Source organism: Lissotriton vulgaris, chromosome 8 (assembly GCF_964263255.1).
Source record: "Lissotriton vulgaris chromosome 8, aLisVul1.2, whole genome shotgun sequence".
NCBI classification, from domain to species: Eukaryota; Metazoa; Chordata; class Amphibia; order Caudata; family Salamandridae; genus Lissotriton; species Lissotriton vulgaris.
The window spans coordinates 831,157,403-831,184,892 of record NC_141696.1 but is presented as its reverse complement, the minus strand read 5'-3'; the positions used below and the strand labels follow the sequence as shown (position 1 = coordinate 831,184,892).

At 43.8% G+C, this 27,490-nt stretch overlaps 1 protein-coding gene across 2 annotated transcripts in view; it reads left to right on the top strand.

Annotated features, from left to right (window-relative positions):
- The first annotated feature begins 5,301 nt into the window (after positions 1-5,301).
- Positions 5,302-27,490, top strand: part of LOC147698067 (interleukin-18 receptor accessory protein-like) — a 349,579-nt gene continuing 327,390 nt past the window's right edge. For both annotated transcript variants that reach the window (XM_086934737.1, XM_086934736.1), the window contains exon 1: positions 5,302-5,639. The gene's annotated coding sequence lies outside the window, so the exon portion shown is untranslated. The remainder of the gene's footprint in view (positions 5,640-27,490) is intronic.

Genomic DNA, 27,490 nt, shown 5'->3' with positions numbered 1-27,490 from the left:
TCAGTGTTACACTGCCATGTCCACTTCGCATTGAAACCCCTTGACAACCCTTATATTCCCTTTTTATTACAAATAAGTCACCCCTCAGGTAGGCCCTAGGTAGCCCACAGGACAGGGTGCTATGTACTTAAAAGGTAGGGCATATGCTTTTAAGCTATACATGTCCTGTAAGTGAAAAACTCCCAAATTTGTTTTACACCTACCCCTCTCATAGGATAATATCAGGATTCCCTATTACATTAAATAAGCTGAAATTCCTGATTGGGACGAAGTAGATCTGTCATATTTAATATCTATTGAATTGTAGGGATACATCCTCTGTAATGGTAAAGTCCAATTTATCATTACAATTTTGAGAATGCCACTTTTAGAAAGTAGGAATTTTCCTGCTTTTAGCCCTGTGTGCTTGTAGCCTTTCTCTGATCACATGTCTGGGCTACGTAACTACTGGGCTTTGTGTATTCCCCCAAGACATCCACACACAAAGGGAGCTTAGGTGTGACTTTTTACACCATACTGGCAGGATGAGAGGGAGGAGCTGAACACAGCCTCACACTGAAACTGAATAGAATGAGTCTTGTCCCCACAAAAAGGGCTGCACACCACCATGTAGTGAGTCTGGAGCCAGGGCAGCGAGGGAGGACCTCTGTGCACTTCAAAGCCCTTCTTTGAAATGTCTCTCACTTCAAAGGCACCACTGGGTATAAAAACCGTACCTCATACCCTACCACTTCAGTAAACTTCTGGACCTGTGGATACTCTGTTAGGAAAAAAGACTGCTGTGCTCCTGAAGGACTGCCACACTGCTGGACTGCTGCACTGCTGCACTGCTGCTCTGGAAGAACTTTTTTATTGTTGTGCTGACCTGCTGCCTGCTGCCCTTCTGATGATCTGGGTGAGAAGAACTGAACTTGCATCACTTGACCCCTAGAACCCAGAGTGACTCCAAGCAGCAGCGGTTTCTGTGAAGGGGCATCGGGGCTCCGCCCCCTTTACATTTACAGTAATCAATGCCAGATCTGTTGAATTAAAATAATACTCACACTCATGTGTAAGGGGCAGTGTCTGCACCACTCAGCATCACTGCAATGCTGTGTGCTGATTATATTGATAACACACACTGACTATTGTGTAGCCGTCACGTGACTCAGGAGGCTTTCACTTTGCCCTTGTTCTTTGCCAGGCTGACAACCTTACAGCCCTGAGGGCTGTGATGTCATCAGCTCGGCAAAGACTGAGCATCAAGATGCAGTCTCCACCCTCATTTGAGGTGGAGGTAAAGTGAGCCCTGAGCGTTTCTAATGCAAGCCCTGTATCACTAGGCCTCCACGTTAATCAGGGAGTGGAGAACATTTTCACCCCAATCCTTTCCAAATCATCACAGGATGGGGCCCAACCACCCTGTGACAAGTTGGGATAGGGTGTGGTACTATGTAATGAAGTGATTAGCCATTTGATTTCTGCGCAAACTCTCTCTTCCCTCTTCATGAGCGTTGCCACGAGGCAGTAACGGCATTGCATATGAGGCGGGAGAGTCGTGGACATGAGAGCTATTGTACAGTTCTGAATCTGATTAAACTCAGTTTGTGACCTTGGCACAGGGATCAGCTGAAATACACTGAAGGCAGAATCAGGGTCAGGAGACACGGGCACACAGCCACTGTGTAAAAAAAAATATATAACAGGTAAAATAATGTCACACTTCTTAATTCATTTGAGTGATTTTACCTGTGGTTGTGGATTAAGTGTTTACCCAGCAAAACTGGCTCTATGCTGTATTGAAATAATGTTTTCACTCTGTTGGTGTCGCTTTTATTCAACACATGTATTTTCCCTGGTACTATACAGAGTAGAAGGGACAGGAAATGCATCAGTGAGCTGTGCACTGTTTATCACATTACCCTACAGTCAGTGCATCCCTGTTGTAGTTGTATTACTGCATGTTTGAATTACTCCAGCGAATCCTTTGTTAGTCGGAAAAAAATGAGGCAGCGGGCAGTAAACAATGATATCTAACACTCAGAGAGACAGGGAATTTGAGGCAGTACAGGCCGTTGGACGTGCTACAGGGAGGAAACGCAAGCATTCCCTATCAGGCCAGGCCTGACCTATAACAAATAACTTTCGATGATGGATGGCTCTCAGGCACTTGCAAGTTAATCTGTGGGATGTCACAACCAGTTAATCCAATGCGTGCCTATCACAGGGCTGATGTGACCTTCGTGTGGCATATATGTTCATTATCTGCACTGGATTTAAAGTGTTTCTCTTCACAAGGCAGTCTGTGTAATTACACTCTAAACCTTTCAAGATGGAACATTATACAGATTATCTCCCATGCACATATCTTGAGAGAGTGTAAAGTTGGAAATACTCAAGTCCAACTTTTACCTTTGGACAGAGTCTTGTTGCTGAGTGGCCCATGGTCATGGGTGACAACTTTAGCCTGTACTGGCCCAATATTTAAATTCTATAGCTTTCAGTCAGTACTCGGATCTGACACTAAAAGTTCCAAGATGCAAAGTGCCTAAGGCTAAAGAGCCCAAAGAAATGTAAGTGGTCACACATGGACTGGGGCCGCGTACTAGCTGTAGCTTGAGAGTATTTGATGGTAAGAGGGCATATCACTGTTGAAGCAGTAAACATTCCTAAGTTAGTCCAATGTTATTGGGATTAGTCTGCGGCTCTCGAGCAGGCAAACCATTTGATGCATGCACTTCAGTTTGTGGTTGATTAAAGTAACTGAAGTTAGATGTGATCATTAGCGAGTTAAGGGGGGCATGTGAGTACATGCAAATGTTTGGTAGCTTTTATATATAAGCTGAAGTTGGTAGTGGTAAGTTGCAGGGGTATCACTTTCCAATAAAGGTGAGGTTTTTATCTTTAAAGGGGGCTGTAGGCAATTTGCAGAATGTCAATTGTGATTAAGGCATACATAATCGTGTCTTAGGGAAGGTTGTGCTCAGTGTAAAGATGCATACAGATGATAGAAAGGAAGGCAAGAGTAATTTGGAAGGAAAAAGAAAAGGTGACCCTCAGAAGTGTTTGTTTATGGCCTGAAATGGCTTGCAGCCTATGTAAAGTAGTTTGATGAAAACAGGGGCTTCAAAAAGCAAGAAATAAAATGCAAACCATGCGTCAGGATCAGGACATAAACCAAAACACCATGCCTTGTCGGAGATGGTTTAAGGCATTGACAAAAAGGTGCTCAGCTCCGGTCCAGGGCCACAGAATTTCATGGGTCTCCTCATAGAGTCAGCTCTTGTCTGCAGAGATTCTTGCCTTGATGACATTGAATAATTCTTAAACAAACTATTTTAAATATGATTTTCCTTTAATTATTTTGAATGTAGGTAGTGTGAGAGACTAATATAGATGTTTTTCAGAGAAACGCTGTGTTTGTTTTATGCAACATCCATATAAAAAGTTTCTTTTAGATCAAAAGTGGACCTCACATGTGGAAATGTGAGGCCACCACACTGATTATTTACAGTAATATTAGTGAGTATTATTGATGTCAAAACTAGAATTTAACAATTGCTTTAGTAACCTTCTTGCTTTCTCAAATATACTTGAAAATGCACCATTTTCATGCTCTTTTTAAAAACTTTTTGCGGGATGAGAACCCCCCGAATTTCCCTTGTGACTGTTAGGCCCGCTCACTGCGCTCGCTCGCCACAAACCACTCATCACAAACTTTTACGCCTCCCCACTTTCAAGCCTCACCAGCCGCCACTGACTCCAAGGGCTAGTTGGTTGACCTCCTGATCTGAAGTCTCAGGGGCATAACAGATTTCCATCTATCTTGCTTCTGCACCTGGATTCTTCCAGCTGTGAGTCTGCCCTGCCAAGTGCGGCCACCCCAGACCTGGACCCTTCGAATTCGGCCTAAGGTGCTTGCTCAGCACTACACTGCTGCTGTGGACGCATCTTCAACATTGCCTGGGTTAGACCAGCACATTGCCCCTAATGTGAGGACCAGAACCAATGCATCGCTGCTTGTACGTGGCTCCAAGCCTCCTCTCTGCCTTCAAGACCACCACTCATATCGCCATCAATGACAGCATAGACGTCGTGGCTGAAACTCTCCGTCGCATTGGAGCCAATGAATTGCCGCTGTTGAGTGGCCAGGATTGCTGCACCACCACCAAACGAGTAGTTCGACATAGGTGCATCGGTCCCTCTGTGCTCCGCAGTCCCTCCGTCAACAGAATGTTCGACGTCGAACGCAAACCAGACCAATGTACTTTTGCTTAGCTGGCCAAATGTTGTCCCTCAAGCTGGTCTGAGCTCCATTGCAGTCAGCCTGAGTTTTTGACTTTGTCCCGGTCGAGCATGACCAGCTATCCCTTGTTGGCGCTTTGTGCCTTTTGGCACAATTTTCACTTAATTTTTTCAACATTAATATCTCCGGTTCTACTTATTGGATTTTTATCTTGTTTTATTTATCAAATTAAGAGATGTTTTTCTAACAATGTGTCAAATCTTTTTATATGATTTTTTCCACTATTTTACTGTTTGAAGTGCTACACACATACTTTACACATTGCCTCTTAAGTTAAGCCTGACTACTCTGTGCCAAGCTAACAGAGGGTAAGCAAAGTTTAATTTAGAGTGTGTTTTTGATTTACCCTCACTAAGATTGTGCTTCCTGCTTGGACAGGGTGCACCCTTCTGCCAACCAATAATCCAATTTCTAACTGAACACCACAAGTCTTTGCACGCAAATTATAGCCACCATAATTCCATTCCTACCCATGTATCACATTCAAGAAAGGTGAATATTTACAATTGAGGGAAAATACTTATATGCTTCTGGTTACACGTGATAGAGTCATGCAGTGCACATGGCTGCACAGACCTTCACCCCAAGGTTACCAATTAAAAGGCACCGCCCACATTTGTTTTGTTCACTAGCATTCATTACCATCAGGCGCTCACTTACTTTTTTGTCATGCTATTTAACAGTCAAGTGTGCAATGTACGAACATTATTATGGGGTAAGGACGATTAGTTTTCAAGATATCCACAATGAATAAGTTTGAAGGACATTTCAATATAATACATAGTATTTTCATTTTTTTTTAGTTATTGTCCTCCTGTGCCTCAAAACTCAATCCCTGAATATGTTTTAATATTCCTGTTAAGAACCTGACTGAAACAGAAATTTGTGACAGCTATCGAATCAGGAAAAGTCGCGCTTCCGGTCTTGAACAACAGGAAAGAGCACGGAAGAAAGCGTCAACAGGTTTGTGCAAGAAATGTAAAGCTGAAAGCAGAGTTCCGCTGCAGGAAACAGATTCACCCAAACCTCAAACATTTCAGCAATGCTTTTTTCAAACTCTTTTCTAGTTCCTGAGTGTCACTTTTGCTTATGTTTTTCTTTTAACGCTTGCTACCCCTATCTGTACGTTTAGTCCGCAATTTCCCTTGAAATATGAGAGACAGGAAGACATTTTATGCATTTTCCTCTCAACTGCTTTAGCAATGTAGCTGCATCCATGTTTAACAACCTTTGACCAGTTACGACCTGAGAACTCTTCATAAAGTCTCTGTTTTCTTATAATTATTTTGGAAATATTGGTATAAGAACATTTTAACAGCAGCTTTCCGTTCACCTGTTTTTGCCAGAAAATAAGGTAAGACTAATACAATGTTTATGGTTATTCTATTGATGACTGGTGAGTTTTATATGCCTTTGGCTTTTAAGCCCGCTTCAATATGTGTTTATTTCTAGGTTCATAACATTCTCTGTATAAGGCATGCATCTTTCTGTTTCATAGCTTTCTCATAAGCAAGTCTAACTGTGTTACATTCCCCACCGAATTATTTGCCAATATTTCGCCTGTCAATGGATTACAAAGCTAGTGTGAATTCATGTATACATTTTGGCTAATCCATAGTACAGCATTTCAAGCTTCTGGACGTGTTTACTCACTCACTGCCAACAAATAAAGGTCACGAGTTAAAACAACTGCCAAGGTGACACTAAAGTGCACAAAGGTGTTAAATGGCACAATATAACATATTGTAAGGTTCTTCTGGGTTGTCCATTTCTTTTTTGCAGCAAATAGTTCTGCTTTGCAAAGTCACTTTCATATTTTACTAAGTGGATAAAATCTGATCATTTATTTTTATTGACAGACACGGTAGCTGAAAGAAAGGGAGCAAAAGCGCACGCCGTCTGGCCGCATAATATTTACTTACGGAATGTGCTGTTTTGCTCCATTCCTATTTTTGCACTCGCTGTTGGTGTGTGGCAGCAAAAATATTTGTTTTAATGTTATATTTTGCCTATTATTAGCCTGCAATTAGCACTATTGATTTGCCAAACGTATGTTTCCTCTTTAATTACCACATGCCCTTATCAATTAGTGGCAGCTGGTGATTGTGAAAGAGGCGGGAAAACCTAAATGCCGATCGTGAATTCACCAGTGGACAAGGAATGCCCACTGGGAGGTCATTTTTTTCACCCCTCTCAAATATCATTTGAAAATGGGGGCAAATCATGCATTTTATGGCAACAATGTGTTAAATCATTTTTTTGAGATTCTGTAAGCATATACACTATTGTACGTTTTTCCAAGAGCATTGTTCTAGTCATATTACATTGTCCACACTGAAGTATCAAGCTCTAACCCCCTAACACTGTGAGGACATCAAATATATGTTTAAAATGCACCTATTATTCTCATTCATCACATACGCTGATGTCATTCCGGTACCTCTATCTGCCAGGAGTTGAGCAGTTTGGTGAGGGTGAATGATGATGGTACAGATGCAATCGAGTTGCCACAACTCTATATTCAGTTATGCTATGTTTTGTTAGGTTCATGAGTATTCTGTCTCACCTAGTTATGTGTGTGAGCTTATATTTCTGTTTTGCCAGGCTCTTGGCTTCCAGCCGTTTACCCTGTTCCCATAGCCACTGTGTTAAGATACAGCGGGGTATCTGATTTCCACTTCTGGGCATGTTAACTATTTATTAGGATGAGCACTAGGGGCAGATTTATCAAAATGTTGTGTTGCCTCTGCGTCACGCACGGTAACGCAAAGGCAACACAACACTGAAGTCACATTTACCAAGCCACACAAGCCAGTGGCAGCTCCTCGAGGGAGTGCTGCGGGGCGGTAGGGCGGGGCGGGGGTGGGGCAGGGTGGTGGGTAGTAAACTCTAGCATCCGGCAGAACAGAGTTAAGTAAAGAAATAAATAAAACGAATTACATTGTGCGCGCTGCATCGCCAAATGGCGATGCAGTGCCCGCAATGTAATTCATTTTATTTATTTATTTATTTTCTTAACTCCGCCGGAGTATGCTTTATATTGGTAAATATGGTGCATTCTTATAAGTTGTCTTCCTGCGTTGTGTTGCGTGAAAGTTTGATAAATCTTCCCCAAGATCTATAAATCTATATTCATCTTTCTTTCACTTGGTTCAGATTCTTTAACCAGAACTGCTGGCTTTTGAAGAGTTTTCGAGTTTTACATTATTATTATTATTTCTATTGCTTGAGTGAACTATTGCCAGACCTGAATAGTCTGATTCACAAAGGGGCTCTGTACTCTGGGTGAAGGCCCAAAAGTTGTGGGGGAGTCTCCCCACTCTGGCAGAATCTCTGCAATAAGAATTCTCATTGAGGAGATTCCGCACTGACTAAGGAGACTCCCCCACGACTTTGGAGACTGCCGTGAGTGCAGAGGCCCGAAGTGTTTTCATGTATGTACAAAACATGTGTAAAAGGTTGGCATTCTTTATGTCTCATCTTAGGCATTTGTCAGGTGTTGTGCAATACAGTTTGTGTAGATGGCTTGGAGTCCAGAATATGCGATATAGTAGGATATATTGTAATAATTTGAATCTAGCTTTTTTAGATACTAATTTTCAGATATGCAATGATTTGTTTCCATTTTTGGTCAGATATTTTTTTGTTTAAATCTATCACTCACGTATCTATAGGGTTTTGTAATTAGAGGACGAGAAATGCGTGTAATTTGCTTTTGTGTAAGTATGTGAAAGTTCAGGAAAATTATGTCAAATCCACAAAATGTCCTTGATGTTGACGCATCCAAGGTACTGTTCAGCAGGCCAAGGCTGGTCCCTGTATCTGACATGCGCTCCCTCGTGGTCGGCCTGTACTTTTAGATTTGGCCCTGTCAAGGGCAACTAGAAGCCCCAGTTGGTGCTATTTGTTTCTAAGACCTACAAAACAGTATATTCTTTAAAAATTCATTTAATGATTTCTAGTTATCAGATTTTTGTAATTTTAGTCTTGTTTTACTCATAAAAATATTCTCAATTTTTCTAAACTGGTGTGGAGTCCTTTTGTGGTGTTTTGGTCCTGTATTACTGTGTGTTATGCGCACACTTACTTTAAACATTGCCTCTTAGTTAAGCCTAACTACTCTGTGCCAAGCTACCAGAGGGTGAGCATTGGCTAATTTAGAGTGTACTACTGACTTTCCATTACTAGGATTGTGATTCCTTTCTGGACAGGGTGCATACAGCTCAGATTATGATCTTTCTTTTGGCCCTCTGCCAGTTTCCACTACAGCCATTGCAGATCCCATACAAACACAAGCAGTGCAGATGACAGTGCAGGTCTTATATGACAGCCAAGCATGCTGAGTGTTTGATGCATGGCCTATCATTGGTTTTGCGGTGATTAGTTGCAATGCCACTTGAGGCCTGCATCTAGCAATTTTAGAACCCCAGTGCACTTGGAAATGCAATCATTGCAAGATGACCATGTGTGATTGGCCAACCACGGACCAATGGAGCATGAGACATACACAGTATCTTACTCCATAAGTCAGACGGTATTTGGAGAGTAGCAATGATCCTGCAACTCAACAACAAGATGTGCATCCCATTTTCGATAAACGTTTTATTTTCTGTGTTCTACTTGCAGGATTTCCGCATTTTCTGCATGATTACCCTGGTATTGTTTTTACATTTTCTGAAACCTAGTTTTGTTGTTGTGATGTGTCTGTGCACTGTGATACTGCAATCAGCATCAACAGTATCTGTGCTCTGCCTCTAAAATTATTCTGTTAAAAGTGGTTTCACACATTTCATTCTCTTGAATTTGTGTAAACTCATAAAATATAAGGTTATTTTTTAGAAGCAGTCAGGAGACACATACACAGCTCAAACAGCAAGATAAGACATTAGCACCACAGATAACAGAAACAGACTAGGACAATGTACAGACCAGAAACACCGAATGCCTAAAGTGTGCACCTATATTTTTGCATGTCGGTTTGGCCGGCCGTCTTAGACATGTGCACTTATGTTTCTCTAACCCGACTGTGATGCACAGCCGGGTTGGAGAAATGCCACAGGCTCTAATGCCTGCAAACAAGGCCACTCAGATGAATCCCAGCACTGCTCTCATAGCATGAGAGCAGCATCTGGATTGGGTGAAAAACCTGTGCCTTGGGGGCCCATTCCCTTCTGACCCGATGAGAGGAGCATCGAGACGGCCATCAGCGGGAGCAGAGCAGAAGGTAAGTCTTTTTTATTTTTTATTTCTCTCCCCACCCCTTCTCCAAAACCCACGCACCCCCTGCGGCCGCCACAGGAAAAGACTCAAACAACCCTTTGACCAAGAAGTTGTGAACTAATTGTCTCAGCACAACTGAGAATGGTACTGATAACAAGGAACACTTTTTTTGCCTTACTGAACACTGTGACCTGGTCCAAACGAAAACTCATCTGTAAAAGTTTATAAACAAACTTCAACTTCAGTCATATTTCAAAGACAAACTAAGAAAGCAGACACCCATGTGTAATCATGAACTACAATCTGTATTTTGCATCTTCAGAACTTGAAAAAATAAATCTTACCATAACCCGAGAACAAGCCATTAATCATCAAATGATGAACTGCAAGGTCAATAGTTATTAATACCACATATTTCCTATAAAGTAATTTAAGACCTATGTCCGCTTTCACACCAGTTCTTCCATCCTGCATCATGACAGACCATTGCCAGAATGGAATGCCGTTCAAAAACTAAAAAATAATCATGCATTATAATCAATAAGCAGATAAGGGGGCGGTGTAGTTAGTTTACATCCTGACGTTTATATTACAGAAACACACAGGCAACTTTAGGAGATCAACTGTTACCTCAAACTTAAAGTCAATCTGACCACCAGGATACAATTTGAACTAAAGTCCGACTTGAGACTTTGACACTTGCATTGTAAGATAAACAGTATTTAATGATCACCAATCCAAAAATTGCAACCTTCTACCTTCTTTCTTAAAACTATAAAGTGGGTTTTCTCCCATCTAGGCGACCACATTATCTAGTAAAGACTCAGTATGCCACAGGGTGAGTAAGTGTGTCTATTTCTATGTTCAACCCTTCTTGAAAGTCTTTGCGTTCCAAAAATATACTGAAGAAGGTAGAAGACATTCAGTAATGTATTTGTGAACTTAAATGATGATATGTAATGCTATTTTTGTTATTATTTTATTGATTTAATATTCTCCTTTATTAAATTAATTTAAAAAAAAGACTACTCCTGGGTATGTGCACACCCATTTCCAACAAATATAACTTGCCCATACAAAAAAGTAGGCACTTCCCGACTTCCATGAATGTGCCCATTCCCAGGCAGACAGCACACTATAGGCCAGTAGTTGTGGTTTCCTAGATTCTGGGGAACTAATCATAGTCTGTATAGCATAGTTTGCATAGTACTTCACTCATGCCAAACAACACAACATCCCATACATTTTGGCTTCTTTGTTTTTATGCAAGACAGTTCCATCTATTGGCAAGAAATGTTTTATTTTATTAGCTTAACCATTAGTTTGTGTCTTTGCTTTATCTGCCTTATATCAGCCCAATCATCACCATGTTTTGATCAAAGATTGTTAGTTAGTGTTAATGTAAGCACCAGCATGCTTTATTCTTTAAATTTAAGAAACAAGTCTGTTCAGGGCTGAGTGCTTTATGTAACACCAAATCAGAGAGTAATTCTAAAAGGTCCAAATATTCCTCAAAGGTTTCATCTGGGACTAATTTTTCTTTTAATAACTAAATGTTATTAGATTTATTAGAAGTAACAGTTTACAGCTTCATCCACAGAGAGTTACACATAATCACCGCAAGCAATCAGGGCCAGAGCATCAGATATTCACAAGTACATGTCACAGCCAAGAAAATGTTCATGGGCAGTCCATAATAAGTACTCCATTTACCCCATTTCTTCTCATGTTTTTGGGGACAGCACAAACCTCGTAGACTGGCTGCTCTTGGCGTGCAGCCCAGTCGACCCCTCTCTGCCATGTGATCAGGGCTGGGGGTTTAAAATGCCTACAATTAAGTGTGATCTCACATTTAGCACTTAAGGATACCACTCCTACAAAGGTTTGTGTAGAGCTTAATTCACCAACTCCCTCCAGAAGACCAAAAAGTGCCTCCTGTGGATCCAAAACAATCCGGTGATCCAGTACCTCCAAAATCTCATGTCTCATTGCATTCCAAAAAGGTATGAATGTTGGACACGACCAGACCATGTGGTAGAAATCAGCTGCAGGAGCAGAGCAGTGTGGGAATGCAGCTAGGTCTGTATGACCCATCTGCTGTAACTGTTTAGGGAATAAATATGTTGCATGGAGGTAGTTAACCTGTACCATCCATAGGCATGAGTAAATGTCTACTTCCCTCTGTGCTACGCATGCCTCTTGCTAGTCCGCATCCTCCAACTCCCCTACCTAGCCCTCCCACTTATGCTGGAGGGGAAGAAAAAGATGTGGTGCATTAATGATTAGGGAGCGATAAATTTCCAAGATAGCACCCTTGGCCAGTCGACCCATCATCAGTTTTGCCTCAAGGGGGCTGTACTCAGGAATCTGCTCCGTGTCAGTAGATGGGCCAATAAGGCTTGGTGCGGCTGAAGTTAGAGAAATAATTGGGTGTGTGACAGACCATGGTGATCCTGCATCTACTGAAAGGACATCAAGGACCCACTCTGGCGAATGCCTCCTAGGAAGGCAATACCAATACAGTCCCAGTGGGAGGCCCACTACTTGATGGAGCCAGGTACTCCGCCATAATGGTGTCATGTCCGTGAGGCGAGTAGAACACTAGGTGAGGCCTGATGCTGCCCTCCAAAAGAGCAGTGGCACTCGGGTGCAGGAGGGTGTTGTAGATTTTAAAGGATTGCCAATGAGTAAGTTTAGGAGCCCGACAACGCCCAGAAGGTGTACTTCAAGCCTGTATGCTGGATTGTCCCAGCCTCTGGTGAACCGTTTGGCCACCAAGACTAGGTGTGCTTCAAGATAGTAGGCATACAGATTGGGGAGCCTGAGGCCTCCATCAAACGTTGACTTGAGGGCTGAAGTGAACACAACACAATGCCACCCCTGCCCATACAAGGGAAGGCAATTTCGAGGTAGGAGACCGAAACCACACACGTGGAATAGGATGAGGGTAGTTCACCAAAGTATAGACATATCTGGGAAGACTCACCATTTGGAACACTGCTATCAGCCTAAATGGGTTTAGTGGAAGACAACACTAGTTACGGAAATCACGGTCCAGTGCTGAGGTGAGGGAGCGAAAGTTTATAGATCAGGCTAGGTCCGAAAGGCTGGAAATGTGGATCCTTAGGTACATTAAGGAGTTATGCCTGAGATGAAGATCGGGACACCAATACTGTCCTGCAGCCTCACCAGCGATTCTACCAACACAGATTTACTAGGGTTCACTAGCAAACCTGACGCCTCAGAATAAAGCTGAAGGAGCTCAAGACATCTGGGGCCTGATGTTTGTGGCTCACTAAGGAAAAGTAGGATATCGTCCGTGTAGAGGGTGATATGATACTTCACCCCCTCCCTCATCGCCATTCCCAAACCTGCATATCGCAAAACTCAACGGGGAATCCATTGGGTCCCGGGTCATGCCACATTGTAGATCAGTTGTGGCTTGACCAATCTCCTCTGGTGACAGTAGAACGCAAGATGGGTGCACACCGCTGGCCTCTCCACCGGATCGCCCCTCAGCATTCTGGGAGTGGTAGTGCGAGTAGCGAAAGAAACCGGAAAGTTCAAAGTGTATCACCTTGGATGGTGCAAATCAGTTCTTGAAAGTTCGGTAATCTCTAGACCCGAGACATGGCCCGGGTTTCGGGATTTGTATCCCTCATGAGTAGAGATAAAGTTCACGGGTGGTGAAGAAAGCCGCCGTAGATCCGTCAAGGGCTTTGTTGCCTGCTCGGCACGCAGGTGCGTTTCCCAAAAAGCCCGTCGACTTGGAGGCCCGCAAAAGCCCTTAAGTAGAACGCAAGATGGGCGCACACCGCTGGCCTCTCCACAGGATCGCCCGTCAGCATTCTGGGAGTGGTAGTGCGAGTAGCAAAAGAAACCGGAAAGTTCAAAGTGTATCACCTTGGATGGTGCAAATCAGTTCTTGAAAGTTCGGTAATCTCTAGACCCGAGACATGGCCCGGGTTTCGGGATTTGTATCCCTCATCAGTAGTGATAAAGTTCAGGGGTGGTGAAGAAAGCCGCCGTAGATCCGTCAAGGGCTTTGTTGCCTGCTCGGCACGCAGGTGCGTTTCCCAAAAAGCCCCTCGGCTTGGAGGCTCGCAAAAGCCCTTAAGTAGAACGCAAGATAGGCGCAAACCGCTGGCCTCTCCACCGGATCGCCCCTCAGCATTCTGGGAGTGGTAGTGCGAGTAGCAAAAGAAACCAGAAAGTTCAAAGTGTATCACCTTGGATGGTGCAAATCAGTTCTTGAAAGTTCGGTAATCTCTAGACCCGAGACATGGCCCGGGTTTCGGGATTTGTATCCCTCATCAGTAGAGATAAAGTTCAGGGGTGGTGAAGAAAGCCGCCGTAGATCCGTCAAGGGCTTTGTTGCCTGCTCGGCACGCAGGTGCGTTTCCCAAAAAGCCCGTCGGCTTGGAGGCTCGCAAAAGCCCTTAAGTAGAACGCAAGATGGGCGCACACCGCTGGCCTCTCCACCGGATCGCCCCTCAGCATTCTGGGAGTGGTAGTGCGAGTAGCAAAAGAAACCAGAAAGTTTAAAGTGTATCACCTTGGATTGTGCAAATCAGTTCTTGAAAGTTCGGTAATCTCTAGACCCGAGACATGGCCCGGGTTTCGGGATTTGTATCCCTCATCAGTAGAGATAAAGTTCAGGGGTGGTGAAGAAAGCCGCCGTAGATCCGTCAAGGGCTTTGTTGCCTGCTCGGCACGCAGGTGCGTTTCCCAAAAAGCCCGTCGGCTTGGAGGCTCGCAAAAGCCCTTAAGTAGAACGCAAGATGGGCGCACACCGCTGGCCTCTCCACCTGATCGCCCCTCAGCATTCTGGGAGTGGTAGTGCAAGTAGCAAAAGAAACCGGAAAGTTCAAAGTGTATCACCTTGGATGGTGCAAATCAGTTCTTGAAAGTTCGGTAATCTCTAGACCCGAGACATGGCCCGGGTTTCGGGATTTGTATACCTCATCAGTAGAGATAAAGTTCAGGGGTGGTGAAGAAAGCCGCCATAGATCCGTCAAGGGCTTTGTTGCCTGCTCGGCACGCAGGTGCATTTCCCAAAAAGCCTGTCGGCTTGGAGGCTCGCAAAAGCCCTTAAGTAGAACGCAAGATGGGCAAACACCGCTGGCCTCTCCACCGGATCGCCCCTCAGCATTCTGGGAGTGGTAGTGCGAGTAGCAAAAGAAACCGGAAAGTTTAAAGTGTATCACCTTGGATGGTGCAAATCAGTTCTTGAAAGTTCGGTAATCTCTAGACCCGAGACATGGCCCGGGTTTCGGGATTTGTATCCCTCATCAGTAGAGATAAAGTTCAGGGGTGGTAAAGAAAGCCGCCGTAGATCCGTCAAGGGCTTTGTTGCCTGCTCGGCACGCAGGTGCGTTTCCCAAAAAGCCCGTCGGCTTGGAGGCTCGCAAAAGCCCTTAAGTAGAACGCAAGATGGGCGCACACCGCTGGCCTCTCCACCGGATCGCCCCTCAGCATTCTGGGAGTGGTAGTGCGAGCAGCAAAAGAAACTGGAAAGTTTAAAGTGTATCACCTTGGATTGTGCAAATCAGTTCTTGAAAGTTCGGTAATCTCTAGACCCGAGACATGGCCCGGGTTTCGGGATTTGTATCCCTCATCAGTAGAGATAAAGTTCAGGGGTGGTGAAGAAAGCCGCCGTAGATCTGTCAACTCTGGACGATCTTGTTGACAATGGGGGTCCCACCATATCTATAATACCAGCTTGAATTGCTACTTGAAGGCACCCATGCAAGAGTTAGGTACGGTAGGAACGGACAACTGACAGCCCCGTACCCCGTCGAGAAGGGGGTGAGGCAGGGTTGTGTGTTGGCGCTGACCCTGTTCTACCTCTTCCTAAATGGATTGATAGATGTCCTACTCACTACCAAAGACTTAGACTCCCCCAAATTGGCCCAGACTAGGTTTCCCGCCTTAATGTTTGCGGATGATACCCTGTTGCTGTCTAAGTCAGCTCGGGGTATGCAGCGCGTCTTAAACCAGTTTACAGAGTTCTACCAAAAAAAGAATCTTGTGATTAATATAAAAAAAACGAAATACATGGTTTTTAATCCTAAATCTACTAACTGTCCACATGCCCAGTTAGAACATGGAGTACTTGAAAGGGTCCCTACCTTTGAATATCTGGGTCTCACACTGACTGAAAAAATGGGGTGGGACCATCAGCTGGTTAGGGCCAACATAAAGGCAGTTGGGGGTATTCTAAAAGTCCATAGAAGTTGCGTTGCTAAAAATGTAAGCCCTCCGTTGGAAATTTACAGGGTGCAAGCGAGGTCAGCATCTCTCTATGGGGCAGAACTGTGGGGGCACAAGCCACGGAATGCGCTGACAGTCACGGAAAATAACTTCCTAAGACACATTCTGATCTTACCCAAAAGTACCCCTCTTGTCCCCCTCAGGATGGATTTAAATATTGTTCCTGTAGCGGACATTATTTCCACCCGACCACTATTGTACTGGCGGAGACTGTGGAGTACCCCTGAGCTGGCTAGTTATAAGAAGGAGTTAAAAGTTGTGTTGTCTACGCTTGGGGTGGGTAGTATACCCTGGTTTTCTTATGTTAGAGATTATTTTACAACATTCGGCCTGGAAAGTGTGTGGTCAGATCCCGAAGCATCTTGTCCAGCTATTTCCAAGAAATCGCTGGCAAAGGTACTGAAGGAGCATAAATTAGCCCAACTGTTCCAGTCTGTGAATCTTTCCAGCCTGACCTACAGATTTTTTGATTTTAGGAGTCACTATGAATTCGAAAAGGCTCTGGACATCATTCGTCCCACCCTAGCCAAGAAGCTGTTTTTATAGTTTAGATTCGGTACTCTCCCGCTATTTGCAATTACCAACTTGTCGGCGGGAGATTCCATTCATCTTTGCCCTGGGTGTCAGACTAAGGAAAAAACTTTAATCCATGTTACGCTTTTCTGTGATGCATACAAATATCCCAGGCGTAAATGGATTATTCAGTTATGTTGGAACTTGGGCGTCAGGAACTACCTTGACTTCTTTAGGATCTTAAAATCGAATACCGACCCGGTATGTGTATTCTCTGTATCTAAGTTCCTGTTTTCTATGTGGTTAATTCATAGAAATTTGTTAAAAATAGAACAGCAAAGCTATTAAAAAGCGCTCAAAGTCCTTCTAAACGGATTACTTGGATATATAGTTGGAGTCCCTACATGGAGGGGCTGAGGAGGGATACCGAGCGGGAAGCTCTGGGACTTAAGTGAAATAGACAGACATTATCCTTCCTTTTAAAGTTTTTATTGTGTTTAAATTCTTAATTAACTGAATTGTAATTTATATTTTTATAACTGTATTTTACAACCATTTAGTCCCATAATGACTATTTTATTGACTGTCACTTTTTATCATGCCCAAATGCCATTGTATATCATGAATTGTTTATCTCAAACCCGATCTGTATCGATATTTGTTGAATGTGATTGTGGTTTTATGGATATACCTAGCCGCAATAAAGTTTTTGAACTGAACTGAACTGAATTTGACTGAAGAGTTAAGGTATGACCGGACAAATCAACTGTCCCAACAAATTGAGTAAGGATGGAGTAGAGTGGTTCAAGACTGCTCTCTAAGGTCAGAACTGTTACTTTGGAGAGCTTTTGTGGTGAGTATCTGAAAGAGAAACAAGGAATAACAACATAACTGAGCAAAACAACCCTCCCCAACATCTCCCCTCCCATACTTTCACCCGCGAAGCATCTGTTGTTCCTATAAAGAACAGTTTATTGTCGAACTGGTGAAAATAAAGAAAACATATGGCCCAGAGGTCCATGCACTCTTGCAAGGATAACTGTGCCTGACAGTGGCATTCAGCAAATGACAAAAGGGGCCCACAGTCACAGTCACTAGAGAGGAAATGTCACAAGAGAAAACAAACTAGAAAAGCAGCACAGTATAGTAGTTCAGCTTTTAATTACATATTACCAATGCCAATAGGGTCTAGCCCTCTGCATCATCATAAGGAAAGTCTTCACATGGCCTCTTTTAGGTTTGTCTTACTGCAATCAGAACATGGAGTCTGATATGTCTTCAGTAAGTTTGAAAAGCGCTGGAGTGTCAGAAACGGTTGCCTCTTGGTCCATGTGGAGCAGTGTCTTGCTTTTCGGAGTCAGACTCATTGAAGGTCATCCCCTGCCTCATGGCAATCTAGTTTTACAGGATCTGTTACACCGCTTGTGAGGTTCCTGGGCAGCGTATGAAGGAGGGCTTCCCTCCCTTTGGTTCCACAAGTTCTATAGATTCTCGTGAGCCAGTGGTCGTTTGTCCATCACTCATTCCCAGGCCTAGTCAGGAGTGTGAAAAAAGTAAGTGGAGGAGGCAAAAATTAATTTTGGCCGAGTAGGAAAAAGGAGCAAATAGAAGATGTTGAGCACCCAGAGTTTTTGCTTGATCCCTTTAAATGGGCGACAGTGTCGCTGGAACGCCCTGGTGTAGTCTGGTAAAATGAAAATCTTTGCGTTGGCGCGCCTCAGGTCGGATTGAGTCTGGGCGTCGTGGTGAATGGTGTCCTGATCTTGATAGGTGAGAATACATGCCACACTGGGTGGCGAGTAGCACGTAGGGGGGGGTTCTTGCTCCACAACGAAGCAACGGGTCTGCTGGGACCCATGAACAGAACTATTCTTCCAGGGGATCATCCATATTTTCTCCCTCAATGCCCTCTGCTAAGCCAATGACGGGCAAGTTGTTCTTCCTGGATCGATTTTCTACCCAATCGTCAAAAGCCGCCACCGAGGACAATAATTGGGAAACCTGCTGTTTCATAGGTACCATCAATAACAAAAGGGGGAGAGAGAGAGCTGATCGAAATGGATTTGTTCTCCCTAGACTAATATAAATAAACAAAAGGAATCCACTCCTTAGGTGTCGGGTGTGTCCTCCAGTAGTGGGGAGCACCCTTGTTGTTTTTGGTCCCCTCACACACCAACAGGCCCCTTGGTGTCATGCTTCATCATTGGGGTCCTCGTACCCCTCTATGGGGTACGGCGTGCTGCAACCTGCGAATACACTGGAGCACTTATAATGACTATGTGTGGTGTGGATGAGGTATTTTGATGTGAGTGTGTGGTAGGGTTTTAATCTTAAGTGAGTGAAGTTTAAAAAGTAGCGGGCTCGTGGGTTGGCAAAACATTTTTTAATGGGCCCCCGGGCTGGTGCTATTAAAATTAAGTGTGGGAGGTTATCAATGCAAAACAATGTGCATCACCTCCTCCCTGTGTGCGTCGACATGTTTCGGTGTAAAACACCTTCTTCAGGACGGGGTACACAAATCCCCACCTTCATATGATGAATTTGGATTTTAGAAAGTTACAAAAACCTATAGGCGTTAAATCCAAAGGACCGGGGCCAAGAAGGGCAATTCAAATTACAGAACACAAAACAATGAACCCTTACTACTCATGGAGTAACGAACAGTCAACTCTTTTATCTGTCCGAATGGAATTTTTATTAGACCATTCCTGTTTCTTTAAAAGTTAATCAAAACAATTTTTTGGGGACTGAAAAAGAAACATAGACTTATCAAATTCACACATGAATTTACATGTATATACAATTCACAATGACATACACTTAAAGACAAAAATTGACTTAGAACTGTGTAAAAATTATTAGCAACAGCTTGCAACATGACAAAATCAGCAAATGAATTCATACATTAATCTGATGCAAAATGCATTTTTAGAAAAATTTTCATCATATACAAAATTTAGTAATAAACATGAACATATCCAATGTTATGAACCACATATGTTATTCCAGCTCCAGCGTCAAAAGAGTATCTGAATAGTGTTTCAATCCTTTATCCAATAGTTTCCTTCAACACTCGCGGCATTCAGAATTAACTAAATGCCTCCCAAAATGCCAACGCGTTTCAAGACCCAGGCAAATAGTACTGGGACTATCATCAGGGCTTCATATAAATGGACCCGATATTCCAGAAAAAACAAAATAAATAAATGATGTAAAAACAGCTGGAGCTGGAATACCATATGTATTTCATAACATCAGATATGTTCATGTTTATTACAAAATTTTGTATATGATGTAAATTTTTCCAAAAATGTGTTTTGCATCAGATTAATGTATGAATTTATTTGCTGATTTTGTCATGTTGCAAGTTGTTGCTAATAATGTTTTCACAGTTTCTAAGTCCATTTTTGTCTTTAAGTGTATTTTATTGTGAATTGTATATACGTGTAAGTTCATGTGTGAATTTGATAAGTCTATGTTTCTTTCTCAGTCCCAAAATATTGTTTTGATTAACTTTAAAAGAAACAGGAATGGTCTAATACAAATTCAATTCGGACAGATAAAAGAGTTGGCTGTTCTTTACTCCATGAGTAGTAAGGGTTCATTGTTTTGTGTTCTGTAATTTGAATTGCCCTTCTTGGCCCCGGTCCTTTGGATTTAACGCCTATAGGTTTTTGTAACTTTCTAAAATCCAAATTCATCATATGATAGACTAGTTCTTTAAAATTCCAAAGACACCAAAAATTAACTGATCTGCCCCATTTAGCAATTACAGCCTATCAAATGTAATAGGGTAACACCAATGTTAGCTAATTGGAGAGGTAGGGCTTGCAGCATTGAAAAACTAGTTAAAGAGTGATTTTGCTACCAGGACATGTACAACTAAAATGTACAAGTCCAACCTTTTAATTACATTGCAACATGCTCTCTCTGCTGTCCAGGGCCCTCCCTTAAGCTGACTGAAATGTCTTAAAAAGAAAGGTTTGGGCCTGGTATAAGGTCTATTTTGCCAGGTCAAAATGGTAGATTCAAAACTGCACACACAGGCTGCACTGGCAGGCCTGAGACATGTTTAAAGTGCTACCTAAGTTGATGGCGTAATCAGTGCTGCAGGCCCACAAGTAGTATTTTATTTACAGGCCCTGGGCACAAGTAGTACCACTTTGCTAGAGACGTATACGTGAATTAAATATGTCAATTGTGTATAGGTCAATCATACTATGTTTTAAGGAGGCAGCACATGCACTTAGCACTTGTTAGCAGTGGTAATGTGTGCATTTTTTCCAAAGCCAGCAAAATCAAAGTCAGCAAACAGGAGGGTTGAATGCAAAAAGTTAGTGGGAAAACCACACCAAGGATGCTAGGTCTAACACATGTTGAGTTCAAATGCTTACAACATTTGTTTTATGCCCCTTTTAATGACTGATCACAAGTGCCTTGGAGGCTTAAGTGGTATTTAATGCACCCAATAAGATCCTGGATCCCAAGGCATGGAATTTATTGGGTGCAATAAATTCCACCTATCACAAGTATTGCCTGTGAAAATGGCACATGACATGTGGAGTTGGGCAGCGAGAATACTTGTATCCTTGGCTCCTACACAGGATAAGACTATCACCTCAACACTATCTCCTCGGAACATTCCTGTATCTGGGAAGATAACATTTAAAGAAAGAAGAGTCTGCTTTAAGAAAAGGATGCAAAGACCCCATATTCCTGTTAGAACTAGGGGACTGGAACTGCTTTGCAAAACAACCTAGGTGACCATAGAAGATTGGACGTTACAGGAACCAAGTATGGAAAGGGACCTGGTGTCTAAAAGTGTTTGCAATGGACATGGGGGCTGCAGGACTGTCCAGAATGAACTTTCCTAGCACTCATTATTTTTTCAACTTCCAGAAGACTGAGACAAGGTGCTGAGTCTTACCCAAGGAGTGTGCACCCTCTGCAGAGAATTGAACCAAGGTCGAAGTTCCTGGAGCTTTTTGCTCTTCTGAAATCAGGTTCAGCAGAACCTCCATGGAAAGGCAATGGCCTCATGGATCCCTTCCCTTCCCAGCTACAGCATCCGGCCTTGCCCTAGTGGTGGATTTTTAGAACCCAAAAAAATGAATACGTCTAAAGGTAAAATATTGAAACAGTTTGAGAAGGAACATCTATCCCAGTAGTAAGCCAAAATGAACAGCTATGAAATTACGTTTCATCCCGCTGGGAGCTTATTGCTCCAAAGCTGGGCCTAGACAATGTGTTCAACTTTAAGGTACCCTCATCAGCTTCAGTCTTGGACTTCCTGAAAGACTTTGAACACCAAAATAGTTACTAGGTTCCAGCATAAAATCATGGACCAGGATGATTTACTTGATGCTTCTGATCTCTGCTCCTTTGCGGTAGATCAGAATTTGCACTTCACTCCCAGTCAATGGTGACTTACTTTCTTTTAGGTGATTTTAACTTTAGAGCTCTAAAAAAGTAATATCTTCAGCTAACCGGGCCCGCTACCTATATCTGCTGAATCATTTTCTCATGCTCGTGGATGCGTGCTAACAGAGCAGAGTGAATGTGAGTTTGGTCCTGCCTTAGACAGCCATTCTCTTTTAAAATTGCTGTTTTAATCGTTTTTACTGCCTTTTAAAAAATTACGTGTGGTGTGTCAATTGATTGCTAATTTGCACACAATAGCTGTCCCACTTCCCTGACCCGCTCTCTGTATTTACCGTTCCTGAGAAATTACTTGCAGTGTGTGAATTGATTGTGAATTTTGCACACTTGGCCATTGGATCTGATCTTGCCTGCTCGTCTGTCGTGTCTTGGCGCTTGCATCCCGGTCCACCACGGGCATGCTCGATAGTTGTGGAGGGTGCAGGCTCACACAGGCAGCAGTAACTCCTCACTTGGAGTTGGGGGCGGAGTTCTGCGAATTGGGCGGGCCCGCTACCTATTTCTACCTATGTGCTACCCGTCGCGCAGCGGACGCGGGCAGCGGGCGCGCTGCTGGCGTGCCTAAGGCAAGCCCGTCTGTGCCCGTCCGCGGCCGACTGGGGCCAGGGGCCACGCACCCTGCACAATCCATCAGACAGTACTCCCGCTCCAAATTGCTGTCACTACGAGGCTGTCAGGCTATATCCTCTCACTTAACCAACGTTCTTAATAAAAACGGGCTATTCATACCCAGGGTATTGGTCAGACACAACAGGACCCCCCCTCCTTACCTCCCTCCCCGCTCCAAACCCTGTATGATGTCTCCTTCCCCCACACCTCCCCCTCTCCGGTCAAAACCGGCTTGTGATAATTTGGTTATCTGGTACCTTAACACCCGCTCTATGGTGAAACACCAATTAGAAATCTTTTACGTACTTGATACCCACAAACAAGACATCCTGATTCTCACCGAAACATGGCTACATGACGATTCCTCGCCGGACTTACTGGCTGCCATTCCCAATGACTATCTTGTGCTTCAGGCCAATAGACCACATACAAAGGTGGGTGGTGGAGTGGCTGACATAGTCAGGAAAACCCATAATTTCACATCCCTCTCCTCTTTAGGAATCCCCATGGTGGACCACCTCCTGTTCGAACTCCACGCACCAACATCTTCTATTGTATGCAGTAGTTTACAAACCCCCCAGCCACATGCCCTCCTTTCCCCAACTGTTTGGGGACATCATTGCCGAACTCACCATTAACAATGCAAGGCTTCTAATTATCGGCGACTTTAATTTCTGGCCAGGGGATTCACGCGAGTGCCCAACATCTGTAGCCTTCACAGAGCTGTTAAGTGGGTTAAATCTTACACAGCATATTCAATCAGCTATCCATAAAAAAGGTCACATACTTGACCAGGTCTGGTCCTCTAATTTGGAGATCGTTAACACTCAGATCACCCCATGTTCATGGTAAGACCACTTCTTCATATCCTTCTCCATTCCCATCTCCCCCCCGGTCATAGCCTCCTACTCTGGCATGATCAAGGCAAGAAACTGGAGTCGGGTTAACACCACCGAACTCTGCTCCTTCCTAGCCTCCCCTAAACCCCCCAGCCCCTCATCTTACGACCCCCAGCTTTCTCCTCATACTGAGGCGGAGAATCTTAATGCTTGGCTGGCCACTGGCAGGGACATTCTGGCTCCACTTAGGAAGATAAACCAAAAGAGACCCCATGACGCACAACGTTGGTTTACTACCAACTTGAAAGATATGAAACTATCCTTACGCCAATCAGAGCATAAATGGAGACAGAAATACTGCCCTATACTTAAATCCACCTTCATAAAGGCCTTGCACGAATACAAAGCCGCCATTGTGAAAGCCAATACCGAACACTTTTCGCTTAAAATCCTTAGCTCCGATAACAAAGTGAAGGAGATTTTCTCCATTGTGGACGAGCTTGTCAAGCCGGATCGGATCACTACCAAACCCGCCCCCTCCCAACAGCTTTGCGATTCCCTCAGCACATACTTCTTTGAAAAAATAGCCACTATCAAAGCAAGCATTCCAAAATCCATATCACCCCCGCAACCGACACAAAGATTTCCTAATCCCTCATCTTTTGATTCTTTCCCTCCCATCACAAAAGACATCTTTTTCTCTCTCCTCAAAAAATCCATTCAGGCTCACCCACGGAGAGTTGCCCCCCTCACATCACCCGTGAGATCTTCCATCAGTTCCCTGATATCCCGCTGTCTCTTCTCAATAATTCCCTGTCCTCAGGCATCGTCCCCAAATGCTTTAAAATGGCAGAGGTGCGACCCATTTTAAAAAAACCTGGTGCAGACCCCACAGTTCCCAGTAATTTTCGACCTATCTCACTGTTGCCTTTCCTGGGTAAAATCCTTGAGGCTTATGTCACATGCTGCATCAGCAGCTTCATCGAACATTCACACTACCTTGACCCCACCAGGCTGGGTTTAGAGCCGAACACTCCACTGCATCCATGTTGCTAGTTGTCCATGACGAGCTGAGGAGAGGCGCCGACCAAAATATCTCATAGGCGCTCATCCTCCTGGACTTGTCGGCTGCCTTTGATACGGTCGACCACAATCTTTTAGTCGATTGTATAGGGGACACCGGCATCCATGGTATCGCCCTAAAATGGATTGCCTCCTTCCTCAGCAATCGTCATCAAACTGCTCGCCTGTCCAACTTTGTATCGGAAAAGAAGGAGCTCACCTGCGGGGTCCCGCAGGGCTCCTCCCTCTCCCCCCTTTTATTTAATCTCCACATCCAGCCACTTATATCAGATCTAAGGAAGAGGGACGTAGACATCTTCAACTACGCCGATGATATTCATCTTGTCTTCAGCATTGATCATTGTCTCCCCGTAATCGAATCCTTTCAGTCCACCCTGATATTCATTCATTCATGGATGAACACAAGCCAACTCAAATTAAATCCAAACAAGACTGAGCTTGTCCTAACCAGACCCTCTCTCAATCCCTGGCACTCTAGTTTCTGGCCACTCGTCCTGGGTCCTGCACCTACCCCCTCCGGAGCAGTCAAGAGCCTTGGAGTTACCATCAGCAGCGACCTCACCCTTAAGCCCCAAGTAAATGAAGTGGTCTCTTCCTGCTTCTTTCATTTGCGCAGGATCCTGAAAATCAGTAAGTTTCTCTCTTTTGAGGCCTTGGTCCAGGTTACATTGGCCTTAGTAATGTCACAAATTGACTATGCCAATTCCTTGTATGCCGGGATTCCTGCCTACCAGCTGCAGAAGCTTCAGCTGGTCCAGAATCAGGCAGCCAGGCTCGTGCATGGCCTACCCAAATCACACCATGTTAAACCCCTCCTCAAGGGCCTCCATTGGCTCCCGGTGGCCCAACGCTGTTTATTCAAGATTGGCTGTCTGACCCATAGAGCTCTTTCCTCTCATGGGCCTACTTTCAGCTCAAACAGAATTCAGCGTTACATTCCTAGCCGTTCCCTCCATTCAGCCAACGCCAATCTCCTGACCCCCTAACCACCAAGCACAAGAAACAAGGGGGGGCTGAGATTCGCCTTCCTTGCACCCCAGTTTTGGAACTCCTTGCCACTCACCCTGCGCCAAACGGAGTCCTACTCCATGTTCAGGAAATCCCTTAAAACTTGGCTATTTTCTCAGGCGTACGATCATTAAATCACACCCCCCTCCCTCTAATCACTCTCTTCCCAACCCAAGCGCCAAGAAACCGTTGGTGAACGAGCGCTATACAAGTCCTTTTTATCATATCATATCATTGTTAATTGTGTCATTATGATGTTTACTGAGAATGCATGATTTGAAAAGGTGAGTGTTAACTAAACCTGGTGTTTAGTAGGAATGCATAGGTGCATTGTACTCATTAGGCCTATTATCACACAAGTGCTGAAAGTTAGGAAGGCCTTAAAACCCTAGTTTTAAGACAGTGGTTATCTTTTCTCTGCTCTTAAGCATTCTAGTTGGTATCCATTTCAGCACCAAGAAACTGTTATATATGAGTGCTTTACTGTGATTAATAACAAGGCAGATAAGATAAGATAAGATAATGTTTATTTTGTACATGATTAATTAAAATCTTTACAAAAATATAAAACACCAATCGGAACATTAAAAACAGTTTATAATTAAACTTAAAAGGTACTAGATTTACTGGGATCAGTTCAAGGTTATCCTCAAGGCCTAATAAAGTTCTTCAAACGGTATTAGGTATTTTTCTTATTAAGTCAAAGAACTTCACAACCTGGCAATTCAGTTTGATGTTACTGGTGGTAAAGCATAGTTTGACTGCCTGCCTGCAGGTCCGAAGAGCATGTGATTTAAAGGATGGTAGCAAAAGGTTATACCTCAGATCCCTTAGTCTAGGGCATATACAAATCACATGAACACTGTCCTCCTTACCGGACTTACACAGGCGACACTGTTGAGAAGAATGTATTCTCTCCCAGGGGGCAGGTGTGGCAGTATCGGGATTACACCTAGGCGTAATTTTAGAAACTTTTCTTTGACTTTTATTTTCATCCCGGTATTAAGGTATGCTTGTGGCTGTAGTTTACCATAGTGACCCAGGGTTGTCCATCCATGCGCTCTGTTTGCTAAGTCCTTCTTGTCTTCAATCGCTGAGATAATACGTGCTGATTTTTTGGCTAATTTTTTGAAGGACTGGAGATCTATAGACGTTTCCCAGATGTCAGTCAAACCTAGAACTTCAATTGATTCAAATAAGTAGTCTCTAGGCAACGAGTTACGATGCCGGAGTAACTCTTCCCAAACGTTGGCATTTAGGGAGTCGGCCTCTGAGTTGCGAATCTTGCGCCAGCTGGCTACATACGCACTCCGCCTTTCTAATGTTTTTTTAAGGATGCCGAATTCTAATCGAATCTGAGCAGGAGTGACATATTTAGGAAGATTAAAAATAGCCCTATAGGAGTTGGCTAGGACTGTGTCCAGCAGTGTGGCATCCTTCCCATGAAGAGATTCACTCCCGTATGTAAGCGTTAGTTGTAGTTTCGCACGTAGGACTTCAAGGAAAGGTTTGAGTGTGAGATCGGGGAGTTTGGCCTTTAATGATTTTAATGCCAGATAAGTCATTGTGGCCTTCCCTCGGATGGAGTGAAGTTGCGCCCTAGATGTGTTATTTGAATCCAGGAGAACATCCAGATACTTGTATGTGGTTACCTGGTCAAGCTTTTCTCCATTCAAGTGCCAGCAAGGATTCCTTTTTTTCCTATAATTCACCGTCATGACCTTTGACTTGTTAAAATTTATTAGAAGGGCATTCTTTGCTGGGAAGGCATAGGCTGCGTTCAAGAGGTGCTGTAGGCCTGTTGGTGAGCGGCTTATCAGCACCAGATCGTCCGCGTATAACAGATTTGAAAGGGTGATTTTCCCTAACTTGGGTGCATGGTTGTGGCATTTATCGAGTTCTGCTGGTAGATACGCTAAAAAAAGGTTGAATATGATGGGCGCTAGTAGGCACCCCTGCTTTAGTCCTTTTTTCGTCCTAATCGGCTTCGTAAGGTGTGTACCTGCCCCAAGTTTAATTTTAATCCAGGTATTGGAGTGGAGCAGTATTAGGATGTCTAGGAGGTGTTTCGGAATACCCCAATTGTATAGTTTCCACCAAAGTCTGTTGCTGTCCACATGGTCGAAGGCAGCAGTATAGTCGATGAACGTGAGGAATAAAGATGACTTGGTTGCTTTTGCTACACCCATCAGGAGGGACAGTGCCATGATGTTAGTTGTGG